Source organism: Trachinotus anak, unplaced genomic scaffold, assembly GCF_046630095.1.
Source record: "Trachinotus anak isolate AG129_WGS33_773 ecotype Australia unplaced genomic scaffold, CSIRO_AGI_Tana_v1 ptg000002l, whole genome shotgun sequence".
In the NCBI taxonomy this organism is placed as follows: Eukaryota; Metazoa; Chordata; class Actinopteri; order Carangiformes; family Carangidae; genus Trachinotus; species Trachinotus anak.
Genome location: NW_027273853.1, coordinates 21,469,813 through 21,482,643, shown reverse-complemented (window position 1 = coordinate 21,482,643; position 12,831 = coordinate 21,469,813).

Here is a 12,831-nt window from a genome sequence, read left to right as displayed (position 1 = left end):
ATATGTTTCAATGACAGACTGTGAGGAGTGAGGAAGAGGTTTTGAGAAGAAAACCCTCATTTGCAGCCAGCTGTATGCACAGCCAGGGTAGTGGCCACTTGAGCAAGGACGGTGAGGTTGGGAAAATCTTCCAGGTGGTTCTTTGTCACCAGTGCCCAAAGCTTCCACATGTTGTCTCTGGGGTATTGCTGTACTTTGAAAACTTTCTTAACTACTGTCCACTTTTGTCAAGGTTGTTAAGCACCGGGTAGTCGTCTGGTGGAATGCAACTCTTTGCAGGTGAGCACTGGGTCTTCCAGCAGTTGCTACATTTCCTCGATTCAACCTGCTTGTTTGGGACAACCCTGGAAGTAATTGAACAGTCAATATCTGCTGATTCTCTATGAGATCTGGTATTGCCTCTGCTGCTTGAGATGTGCCCAAGGCCAGGGAATGGGCGGCACAGTGCATTCACTATTTGCGGGTTGGAGCGAAGCAGTATGCCTTTCTTCCCGTCATGACTGCCGCTATGTTCATCACCTTGGTTAATGGTACATCCAGTTTTGATGTCACTTCCTGGGTAGATTTTGCAATCCCCACACCTGCTCCATCCTTACCCTCTTTATTCGCAACAAAATGAGTGCTCAGTTGAAATGTTTGACTATCAATGATTTGGACATACCTTCACCTGACTTCATTCTAAGTCTCTTTGCAGAGCAGGAACACTGAGGCAGGACCGATCTTTGCTTTAAACATGGCGAGTGAGGGTGGAGTGCTGATAGTTGGTGCATTTGTTTGATTTATGGAGAGATGTACCTGTTTTGTTGTATTCAGTATAAAAGTCATAGTACATGAAATTGTCATCTGAGAAGCAATGCTTGAGAAAGGTTTGCTTTCTTTGGGAAGAGAGTGCAAAAGATGGCACCTCATCTGCTGCATGTGGCTCATCAGGCTCAGTAGAAGTAGAGGCAGAGGTAGGTAGAGTCAATGTGGAGGTGCTCTTGGTAGGCTGAGCAGGGTCTGAAGCAGGGAGGAGTGCATCAGAGGTAGATTTAAAAGCAGAATATGCAGCTGCAATCGTTTGTTGCAAAACGTTTTTCTTTCACTTGTCTTGTTTTTTTTTTTTTTTTTGCAGACCATGTCTGCATACAAGAAAATGTCAGCTGCCAGTGAGAATATGTTTTTTTTTTTTATATACCAAAGTTTGCTCAACACGGTGTGTCCTCTGGACGATAAAACATCATTCACATGAGTGAATACAGCATCGGCCATTGACAACGTGAGTTTATTTACCAGTACCAAGTTTGTACCCTGGATTGTTGAAGTAAAATCTGTAACAAGTTGGCTTGCTTGTTGCAGATTAAAGTAGCATGTCGCGAGACTATGCACATGAGATTTCATCGGCGTTAGATGAGCACAAGGTAGAAATAATGACCAGTGGGGTTTTTTCCAGACAGTGAAGTTTCTTTTATTTATTTCTTTGATTTCAACACAGAATTGTTGTTCACAATATAACATTATTCAGGGAAAATTGGGGTGCATCCCCGGGACACATCGGTAGTGAGTTTACTGCGTCCTTTCGAATTTTAATGCAGCAGGGACGCAAGACATGTACCTAGCAACATCACTGATAACTTTAAGTTCTCCTTCATAGCATTCGTTTCTTGTCTCACTATGAAAGAGATACTGACTCCCAAATTGCAGATAGGCCTGTAAAGAAGACAACTGTCTCTAGTGGCATTTCACAAGGGAGGAGCGGCGGGAGCCATGTTCTGAGAAGAGCCTGCACTGAGGATCAATTGTTTCAGAGTTGGAGCCATTACATCCAACCTATGAATTCTAGCAAATGTGAGGGGCGAGGCCAAGCATGCAGCCACACACACTGCTAGATTCCTTGTAGAATGTGTGTGCAGTCCAGCAGAAGGCTGAGCACCCCTGCTAGTACAGTATGAACAGCTGTCCATCAGAGGAGAAAGGTGGGAGATAAAAAGTTGGCAGTTCCATACAAGAGTACAAGCCTGTATCCTTCAGGATAAAGGCTGGGAAGGGCTGCATACTGACCTTAGTATATCTTAAGGAAAACTGTATACCTGCCTGCTGCACAGAGAGGGCATGGATCTCATTTATGCACTTAGCCCAGGCTAAAGCATGCAATAAGGCCATCTCCAAGGGTCCAGAATGGGAACAGGAGAGAACATTTAGTACAATGGGAAGATCTCATGATGGCGCCAGGGGCCTAAATGTAAGCAATCCACAGTATGCACCCCTCATGAAATGACACACTAAAGGGTGTTGACCCACCATCTTTCTGTCAAACCAATATATCAGGCTGGAAATAGCTGCTAGGTACACCTTGATGATTGAGAAAATGACAGAATTGCTGCTGAACTATGTCCTAGTTGATGAGACTCTGGTGCAGTGAACAGTGTCAATAACATCGTGAAGGGGTCCCACTGTTTTCAGATTGAACCACTCACAGGCCAAGCCCGGTGATTGTATAGAAAGATAGAAAACGCAATCTTCACTTCCTCCCACTGTACAAAAATGAATCCAAAATATCCCAGATATGAGTGCTGCCACCTTGTGCTGGTGATGTAATCTGGAGCCAGATTCTGTGCAGTAATCAGGGAGTGGAACCATGGTATCAAGGTCCTGCTCATAGCTCACTTTCATGGCGCTGTCAAGTCATCTATCTTTATATACAGTCATTGTCCAAACCCAAAGAGTTAGCCTCTCTGGGGGGGATTGGAATATGTCACACCTGAGACAGCAGGACGCTGCATGGCCACAGTAGGCCGGACAGAAGAACCCAGAAGCACCTTCAGAGGAGATAGGGGGACAGATAGTGAGACAGGCCAGGGGAGGCAGATGGCAGGCTAGTTGATGCAGAAGTTGGCTGGAAGCTAACAGGCCTGACACTGGCTGCATGAGACACTGGTTGGAAGTAAGCAGGTCCAAAGTTAGCTGATTGGGAAGCAGGCTGGAGGCTAGCCAACGTGTATACATCCTGGATGCTTGCTGACTGGGAAACAGGCTAGGTTGCTCCAAAGAGGTGCTAGGAGGGTCTATGGAGACACTGGAAGTATGCAGGTCAAAACTGGAAGATGGAGAATATGCTTGAATGACTTACAGGCTCAGGAGGAACAGAATCTGGAGCAGGGCTAACATAAACATCTTCCACCAGAAGAATGCCACCTCTTGGGCAAACCAGAGAGGAGCATTAGGAAGCCTGGCTTTTAAGAGGGTTGAACAGGAAACACAAACAGGACCAGGAACATGTTTCAGGAAGGCTGTGAGAGCATTATGACAAGCTTAAGGCACAGGCAACACAGACGATCTGGCAAAGGACATGTGGAAATAAGCCAAAATCACCGACAGGGCTAATGGGAAATGAGAACAGGTGTGCAAGTGGGCTGGGGAAGGTCAGGAGACTGGGACAGGTAGGAAAGCCCAAGGGTATCTGGTGGATGGATAAAGAATGGCAGAGGAATGCATGCACCTGAGGGAAGTGAGAGGTGGCTGACAGGAAAAAAGGGGCAAGATTGAACAAAATGAATGTGACTTAGGCAGTCCTTGGGACATAAGGCCCATTGCAGTAAGACATCTCGCATCAGGGTTTTGAAATAAACAGATGTACACCCATTAAACCAACTGTTATGACAGGACAGTGAAATGCGAACAATAACACGTCACCAGTGACAACGCATTGGTCTCATTGTTGGTCACATGACACTGTGAGCGTGAGCATCGTAAGCAAACATTAGACCAATTGGAAATCCGCAGAGTGCAGAGTCAGGGTCAAACACTGCTGAGAGCTGACTGCAGGTTCACTCTCCTTTTGTCTGTCATTCATACACACACACACAAACACAGACACACACTTTCTCCCCACTCAGTGGTATGAAAGCCTGATATTCCTGAGGTGAGGAGTTGCACAGTCTAATCTCCACGCCCTCACAAAGCACTTCTGAACATTGGTCCATTGTGCTGCTTGCCTGCCTGCCACTAGTGGATAGAATTCATGTTATATTTATGTAGCCTAAAGCATACTCTCTCTCCGCATCTTCCTTTATCATTCTCTCCGTTCCTCCCTCCCCATCTCTCTCTCCATGTCCTCTGCTGTGTTGAACTCTCGCCAGCTCCACTAGGTCTTCCCTCTGCAGACAACAATGTTCCATCTCGTTGCTTTTGCCCTAGATATCAGCTATTTTTACATGGGATAATTAGACATAACTGAATTAAATACTGCAAAGCCACATTCTTTTGTCTCCAATTATTGTTGGCTGGGTGTGCAAGGATGTAAATTACACGTGTGTTTGAACGTACATAGTTGAGTGTGTTTTAAAGTAATTGCTATTTTTTATGTTGTTGAAGTTCAGTAGTGGTATGCGTATGTTGGTGTTCTGCATTACTCCAGAATTAAGACAGTGAGGATTTCTGGATGCATATGGTATAGCCACAAATCCACAAATGCACGTACATATGTATGAGTGATTTTGTGTGCTCACAGGGGGTGGTACCATGTGGTCTGAGTGTGTGTCTGTTTGTGTGTGTGTAAGCTGCATCCGAAAGTGAGAACAAGAGAGAACATTTAGCCTGCGGTTAGTTAATAATAAATATTCAGTATGGAGACACAGGGAAAAGATCAACATTATTTTTAATATTTGTTTTGAGCATTTGTTAAGCCTGTTATTCTGTACCTGCCAACCGCAAGGTCTTTGCGGAGGTATTAGTGTGTGTGTGTGTGTGTGTGTGTGTGTGTGTGTGTGAGAGAGAGAGCGAGAGAGAGAGAGAAGGTGGAGGCTGTCTGCTTCAGGATTCCAGCTGTCTCAAGTCTCTAAAGAAGCAAAATATGGTGGTAATAATGATGATGATGATGATGATGATGATGCTTGTGGTGATTAGGATTTTTCTGAAGACACTGATTTGACTTTGAGGATGATCACTATTTTAATTTTAATTATTGTCGGTATCATTGTGGTGATGACACATAACGATGAACGTCATATAGATGAAGAATGTTGCCAGTAAGAAATAATTGAAATAATTATGGTATTTATGACGGTATGGTTGACAGCATCTTTTGCAATCTGGGAAAGTAAACGCTCAAGGTTTCAAACAAATCTTTTAGTGGCTCACTGTGATCGTTTTTCTGTTATAGTCAGAATCAGAAGATGACAAGTGAGCTGTGGTGCCTGAGCCACTTTTAGATTCACAGCTCAGATTCAGCTGCTTTGTTGCCATAAAGGTGATGCTCTGTTTGGGGTTTTTTTTTTTTTTAATCTAAAATATGTACCTATGTTTGTGGCACTCAGTAGTTCAGTGACATTTTGCGAAATATGCTAATCTCTGTCTTTCCAGCAGCTGGTTAGCTTAGCTTAGCATAAAGACTCGAAGCAGGGGGAAACAGCTAGGCCGGCTCTCTCAGGCTACATGCAGGACGTCCTAACCCTTTTCAGTTTGTTGGCTTTAAGAGCCAGTTTAAGAGCCATAAACAATTAATTCAGTAAATATCTGACAATGAAACTAATAATGATTTTAACTGTGGTTAATTCACTAATGATATAGAAGTTTACATAACATTTTTCATTCTTTTTTAGAGCCCAACATGGGACTCATGATAAGCAAGTTCATCATATTGTCACAGTGTTTTATTTATGTATTTGCCCCCACTTCTGAAACCAAACTTACACCCGTGGTCATCATCTCACACACCGTTCCTCAATGTGAGACAACTGTGTCTGTTATTATTGTACATCAAATAAGTCTGCTGAATTACCCGGTTCAGCCAAAGGAATTACAGAACCATTTCTTCACGTTTGTTTTGAACAAAAAAGTGAGGAATTGTGTATGTGAGTGTGTAACTGTAAGAACACAATGACACGTCTATATTCCTGTGTGTTTGCCTCCATCTCTCAGGGTTCTGCCTGCCTCAGTCATAAGGGGTTGTTAAAAAGAAACGGTGGCAGTGTGACAGCACTAGAGCACAAACCAAATCGACTTTCTTTCGTTCTCTTTTTTCTTCATACTCTCCTTTCTCATTGAGTGCTCGGCTTCGAACAATGCCATGTTTCCCCCGACGATCCGTCTCTGCAGGGAACCCACCCCCCTTCCTCCTAATTTCCACCTAAACAGAAAAGAGCCCCGTTAAAGAGCATCATTAGTGCCAGGCCATTTTTTTGTTTTCGTACTCTCCGAAGAAAGAGGAAGTGTTATCTGTGGCGGACAAACTTAACCCAATTAAGATCTGGTGGGGCACAGGGGCTTGGCTCAGGACACAGCTGGGGCTGCCAGCTTGCCAAACAGGCACACAGCCAGACAGTCAGCCAGACAACCAGCCAGGCAGACAGGCAAGTAGCCATCCAGCCACTAAGTCAGCCAGCAAAACAGTCAGCCAGCCAGGAAAAACCAACCAGCTGCCTACTCAGTACACCCAGCAGCCTGACAGTGAGACAGCTAACCAGCCAGCAAACCAGGCTGCCAGACAGTCGGTATACTGTCGGTAGCCAGACCCATCAGACAGCCAGCCTCTTTATCCTGTGAAGTGATTTTGACTTGTGTTGAAAGAACTGCTCTTGTAGTATTCTTGTTGACAGCCTCTGATGTCAGCTGTATGGCAGACACAGTGTGTATACAGCTGCCAGTGCCAACAACAAGACAAGGAACAAGAAGGGTTAATAAGGAAGCATGAGCTTGCAATTGCACCACTGGATATTGTGATACAATAACAACAATAATAATTGTTCATATGTGTTTTTTTTCCCTCTTGTTTGCTTGTGAGAGCTTAAATCAATAAAATATTTAACTCCAGGGCTCCTAACAATAAGCCAAAGCCATTAGTACAGAAAACAAAATTTTTCACAGTTTGTTTGTATTCAAGTCTCACATGCCACATGTATTTTGAGTTATTGGTAACTGTGATCATCCTTTCCCTCCATACTATACTATACTATACCATACCATAACCTGATGTATTCATTTAGTGGCTTCCGTGAAGCAGCTCACTCTACGAAGAGTCAGAGGTAATATGAGGCTTCAGCAGTATGGGCAAATGGTACGGGTATCTTAGGTTTACTGCCAGTGTTTTGTCCTGGCAAACAAAATTACATGTGACTCACTTGTCCTATTGCTCCACCAAGGTTCAGCAGGGAAAGAAAATGAGAAATGGGAAACAAAAAGGAGGAAAAGTTGTAAAACTGTAACTTAAACACCAATAGTATTTGGCTAGTTCAGACTGCTAAATCCAAATTTTTGCGCAGAACAGTAACTATGGATTTTGTTCCCTATTTTTTGGCACTCAGACTGAAACAGACTTGTATTTATGTATGTTTTGGGAGCAAGTGAAGTCCTCACCTTCATCACAACAATCACAAGTTTACAGCAGAACTACAGTAACCAAGTCACAAAGTAATCTACCACAAATGTGAGTTTGCACATATTTGACTGACCAGTCCAGATACTTCCTGGATGACACCATGTGTTCAGGGCTGCATTGGTGGGGGTGTGTTGCTTCAGGTATTGGTCAAACATCAGACAACAAAAGCACTGTACAAATTACAGGAGGGATTTTACAGCTCTGAAAAGTTGTCTTGCATTTATTTGATTCTTTTTTATGTCAGAATGGATGAAATATTAAGTCCCCGTGTCAAATTCCTTATTTACTTATCCTTATGACTTTAATAAAACATATTTCATAAAGGTCTGAGGGATAGGAGCTCTTCAGAGTGCTCTTCATTCATCTGTCTGGACCTCTGGTACCTCTTAACACGTTTCCTTAAATCCAGCACTCCGGGGCAGAACGGAGGCTCAGAGGGCTAAAATCAATTTCATGTGCCATTTGCTAAACATGCGAGAACTGTCTGGTAATTATGTGTCTGTCTGTAATGCAATAGATGCAATGCCCATACATGAGCGTATACACCCACCATAAATACACACACACACACACACACACACACACACACACACACACACACACACATACACACAGCAGCAGCAGCAGCGTATTTCAAAATCATCAAACCTTCTTCCCCTGGTGCCACACCTCATACTGGCACACACACAAACACGCTCACCCCATGATCCATACACAAGTGCCAGATACACACTCCAACAGCCAAACATGTTGATAATTAGTGCCTTGTTATTGGAAGGTGTTATCACAACAATTAACACCCTAATGTGTGTATGCACGTGTTTGTATGTGTGTGTGATGGCAGCAATAGGAGGGGAGGTGCGGGCTGTTGTGTGTGTCTTCACGTGATGCTGGGTGGTGAGGAGGTGTGTGTGTGCATTCCATTAATCCTATCACGTGGGCCTGGCACAAACACACACATACACACACACACACACACACGCATACACATACGCAGTAAGGGTTCGATGTAACAATGAAACAGTTTCCCATTTGATGAAGTTCCTGTGAATTCTGACACAACAGCAGCAGGAATAGGTGGAGTGATAGATTCTGATTGATATCCAGTGGAGAGCAGGGAGATTGGGCTGGTGGCGGGGGGGCGAGGAGAGGAGGGGGTGATAGGTAAAAGGAGGGAGAGCAAGTTGGGGGTGTAGATGAGATTTTGTGTAACTGTGCATTTTTAATCACATATTTGCACTGTTTCATATTTATCCCGTATCTGCCTAAATAACTTCAGACTTGTGACAAAGGCAATGCAAATGCCAAATAAATGGCTCGACTCCAGAGGCGAGGAGGTGGAGGAGGTATGACACAGGGGTGGGGGTTCAGGCAGAGGTGGGGAAAAAAGGAGGAGAAGTGCTGAGAGGATGGGGAGGTGGAGGAGAGGATGGAAGAGGGGAGCAAAGTGAATGTGTGTGTGTGTGTGTGTGTCAAGGGAGAGATTTTGTGTATTCAAAATGTGTGTATTTCTAGCATTGTAGCAACCTTGTTTAAGCTTTAGGATTTGGTCTCTTTAGTGCATATTTTTACACCCAAAATACTTTTTTTTTCTCAATTCTTGGGTCTCTGCCTCTATTGTTTGTCACTGTGGATGGATGTAATAATTTTAAAATATATTTATTTTTCTATTTATTTATTTTTTTTATTGAGAAGAAACCAATACTGGACACTTGTTCTCACTGTTTTTACATTGCATTTTACAACTAGCTGAACACGGGCCGAGCAGACACACGGCAGCAGGCAGATTTAGTGGAGCCGTCGCTTATAAATAAGAATAAGCTGACAGGCCGACGGGTGGATGAAGGTGAGAAGCTGAGCTGGCAGACAAATAAGCAGGAACAGGTAACAGGAAAAAAAAAACTCCAGTGACGGGCACAAAGGAAAAACACCACAAAACAAAATCAGGCAGCAGACGCACGAGGATTCGCCAGGGAACAGAACAGAACAGTGAGGGGAACGGAGGCTCAATCCCACTGTCAACCCTCATGGCGTGTTCCTGATGAGTCCATGAGGGCTGAGGCCTGTCCCACTGTAAAACCATCAAGTGCATCAGGGCTCCCTCAGAGACATTCTGAGACCTTTACGTACACTTTCTATAAGTCCGCATTTCTGCAGAATTTGCCTGAGGGAATTACCCGAAGTTCATAGCACTGCGTTGTTAAACAAGGGTTACCATGGTTACCTGGGAATGACCGGTCGCCTAAAAAATGGTAAACAACCACCATGAAACGGAAAAAAAAGAAGAAGAAAGAAGAAGGACAGTTAACAAACATGCACGAAAGGAATGAACCATAATGTTCACATGACAGGAAAAAGAAGTTCGGACGTCAGTATAAACACAGAGCTCACACTCAGTCAAGTCTGTGAAGGTCCATGGCTTAGGCCTGAGGCTTTGGCCCATGAGGTTTGGGCCGGAGTCTGAGGAAAGGTAAGGGTAATTTCTAACAGGTGAAATTGGGGTGGGGCAGGCCATCAAAGAGAAAAAAAAAAAAAAAATCTAAAAATTAACACAATAAAAGGTGCAGAAAGTGAAGGGGTCTGAATACTTTCTGAAGGCACTGCACATGTATATGAAATAGGTAAGACGCTCGTATGTTGCTTTCAAACACACACACACACACACACAAACACACACACACACACACACACAAACACACAGAGACGCACAAGCACACACACACACAGGACTACTTGGCAAATGTAATTATTTTAGACATTATTATCTCTTGCAGACATTCCTGTGAAAACAAGAAGAGTACTTCAGTGAGACACTTAATATGATTTTAAGATACTTGAACACCAACAGTATGCTGCTGTTTTTCTGCACACAAACAACTTTCACACACGCCACAGTGTCCAATCATAGTGTATGTGTATGTGTGTGTGTGTGTGTGTTGTGTGTGTGTGTGTGTGTGTGTGTGTGTGTGTGTGTGTGTGTGTGTGTAGGCTGGTGTAATGAGGTGGAGACGGTTGTCCATTACTTCCTGAGCTGATGGGCTCCTCGCAGCAGTGCAGCCGCAGCTGGAAGAGAGGAGGAGGAGGCATCAACACAGAGGAGAATGCCACACACATTCACATATATCAGAAGTTATTAATTGCTTTTTATACAGAAAAACACATTAAAGTAGTATCAGTTTAAACTGTATGACAAGAAATAATCTTACCTGGATAGAAACGTAAAAGAAGAATGTTTTTTTAAAGAAGTTTCATGCAGAACGACAGTTCAATAATGACAGTAGTTCTTCAGGAATCTCATTACAGGGACCCCAGTGTTAAAAATCTCATCCTGCCAATAAAATGACACAGGAAAAGCTAGAGCAAGCAATGCAAGCAGCATTCAGAGAGTTTAGCTTTAAAAATGAAGAAGCTAAGCAAGCAAATATAAACTACAGTGGGATGCAAAGGTTTGGTCGGCTCTGGGCAAAATCTAATCAACTGATTTATGGAAACTCTGAAGGTTGTTGTTTGTTTGTTTGTTTGTTTGTTTGTTTTTATAAAAGATTTCGATTTTCAGCTTATAATGAACTGTAATGTTTCTTATTTCCTTGATTTTAAACTAGATTGTTGCCTTGTGAAGATGTTCAGTTAACAGGAAACTCAAAGTTAAAATCATACTGGTTCCTGTAAATATAAAAAAACGGGGAAAGTCACTCACAAATGTACTCACTTAGCTTCAGCTAAATAAGCCTCATAGAGATGATTATATATATATATATATATTTTAAAACAGAGTCAAATTTACCATAAGGCAAAAACTACATATTTGTAATATATTTAACAAACATGAATACATTTTTGATTCTCTATGAAAAGTAAAGATTTCTCTGCTTGTAAAGTGGAAATAATCTTCCTGTGCATTGTTGAGCAAGTACTGCAGGTATTTCTACAACACTACATATTCTGGGCATTTTTTGTATGAGTGAAACCAGTTTATTAAAAGTAGTGGAGTAGTGGAATGTATTTCTGTAGCATGGGTAATATTTTTTTACTCCAATCAGGTCTCAGGAAGTCACATTTTGTAAATATTGAGAAGGTGTGGTAACCTGATGGTAACCTGAGGACTTTCATTTCCAAGTCCTGCTTGTCTGACAAACTGGTGTATGAAGAAAAAAGAGCAGGTGTATGTTGCCATCTAGAGTTTAAAAAGCATAACTTCATCCCAGAAGGTTTTTTTTTTGGTCCACGTGGTCAGTGCTTGCATAATGGGTTGGTGTGTATTTTTGCACCTAAACCTACAGCTTGCAACCATTTATTTCAGCCCGATTTTTGTTTTGTGTTTTTAGTATGTATGTACTTTTCCATCCCATGAAGGAGGAGTAGCTGGCTTTACATGGTTTTGAGCTAAACTTTCATAGATATATATCTGGTTACAAGTCTGAATGAAAAAAGATCAGGTCAGTGAGGCCTCACAAATAACCAGATGTGCACAGGTGCTGCACCCTCACGGGTGTTTTCACTTATTTTGTTGATTAGAGCAGGACAGAGTGTGTGTGTGTGTGTGTGTGTGTGTGCACTGACCTAACATGTTTCTGATCCTTCTTGGTTTAGTTGCAGCCCCTTAAGCAGTGGAGGTTCCAGCTTGTATGACACCCTGGGCAAACCCCGCCCCCTCAGCGCCCCCTCCCAACAAAAAACACCATTCTGCACAAACTAACTTTTTATTCAACATCAGAACTTAGAGAGCTACGCAGACATTACAACATGTAGGTATAATACCAAAAATATATACAATCAAAAATACAAAAAGTTACAAGAATTGAAATGAACTAGTATAATAAAATAAAATACTAATAAAATAGAGAATGACATTTCAAAATTTCACAAATCCTTCATCACACAAACAGAATAACACACTTAAGAGAATCTAATCATTACAATATTGCACTTCATCAACACACTGTCAACCAAGAGTCAAGACTAAACCAATTCCCCTTGGTGTGCAGATTTGTTTTGTATAATTTTTAAGGATTTCACAAAACCCAGAAAAATTACATGTATGTGAAACTATGGGCCTGTATTCACAATATTATGAATGAAATGTGCTTTATTTGGAAGCGATTCATGGTGTCATAGACTTTAGCCTACCACTGTAATTACATCCCGCCCTCTCACAGGATGCTGCCCTGGGCAGCTGACCATATCGCCTATATCAATATCCACCACTGCCCTTAAGGGAGGGAAAGGGTAAAACTTTATCATTCTTACTGGTTCATAAAGTTTGATGAGTTCTCATAAATTCAGGATAGCTCCACACAACCTCTAACACCTGACATAAACTTAAGGTCCCACACACTTGTCGTACATCAAATAGGTGTTTCACACTTAATTAACCTAACGGAGTAGGATAACGTACAGTTCTTAGGGCGGGCTACCTGAAATGACTGACCTCACATAATTCCCATATTCAACCTGAAAAGAAGTCGAATCAAGCAGAG